Genomic DNA, 788 nt, shown 5'->3' on the forward strand with positions numbered 1-788 from the left:
CATTCACCTTTACTGGCCTCATTCCCGCCTCTCCGACCTGTTTGTTTCCTCTCCACCTATCCTCTCCTCTATCCATCTTCTATCCGCCTCCCACTCTCTCCCTATTTATTTCAGAACCCCCTTCCCCTCAGCACTGTTCTAATCTTTTTTTCAATTCAGAATTAACTTGATATTTTAAGTTTACTTTAAAATAGTCCCTTTTAAAATAGTAAACAACAGAATGCCACATGAATGTATTAACCAATAATCTACTGATAATATCAACATTAATTTTTAGATTTAGGTCAAATAACGAATGGGAACAAAGAGAAATGATGAAATGGTCAATTACTCTGGTCGAGGTAAGCAAAAAAATTATTCAAAGGTAGTATCTGTATGACTTCACTAAATACTATGGCATGAGCAATTTATCCATGTTTCATTTAGTCTTACTGGCGTCAAAGAACAAAGAACAAAGAAAATTACAGCACAGGAACAGGCCCTTCGGCCCTTCAAGCCGGCGCTGATCCAGACCCTCTATCTAAATCTGTGGCCTATTTTTCAAGGATCTGTATCCCTCTGCTCCCTACCCATTCATGTGTCTGTCTCGACACATCTTAAATGACGTTATCGTGCCCGCCTCTACCACCTCCGCTGGCAATGCGTTCCAGGCACCCACCACCCTCTGCGTAAAGAACTTACCACGCATATCTCCCTTAAACTTTTCCCCTCTCACCTTGAAATTGTGACCCCTAGTAATTGAGTTCCCAACTCTGGGAAAAAGCTTCTTGCTATCCACCTTGTCTATA

Source organism: Rhincodon typus, chromosome 20 (assembly GCF_021869965.1).
Source record: "Rhincodon typus isolate 14 chromosome 20, sRhiTyp1.1, whole genome shotgun sequence".
NCBI lineage: Eukaryota > Metazoa > Chordata > Chondrichthyes > Orectolobiformes > Rhincodontidae > Rhincodon > Rhincodon typus.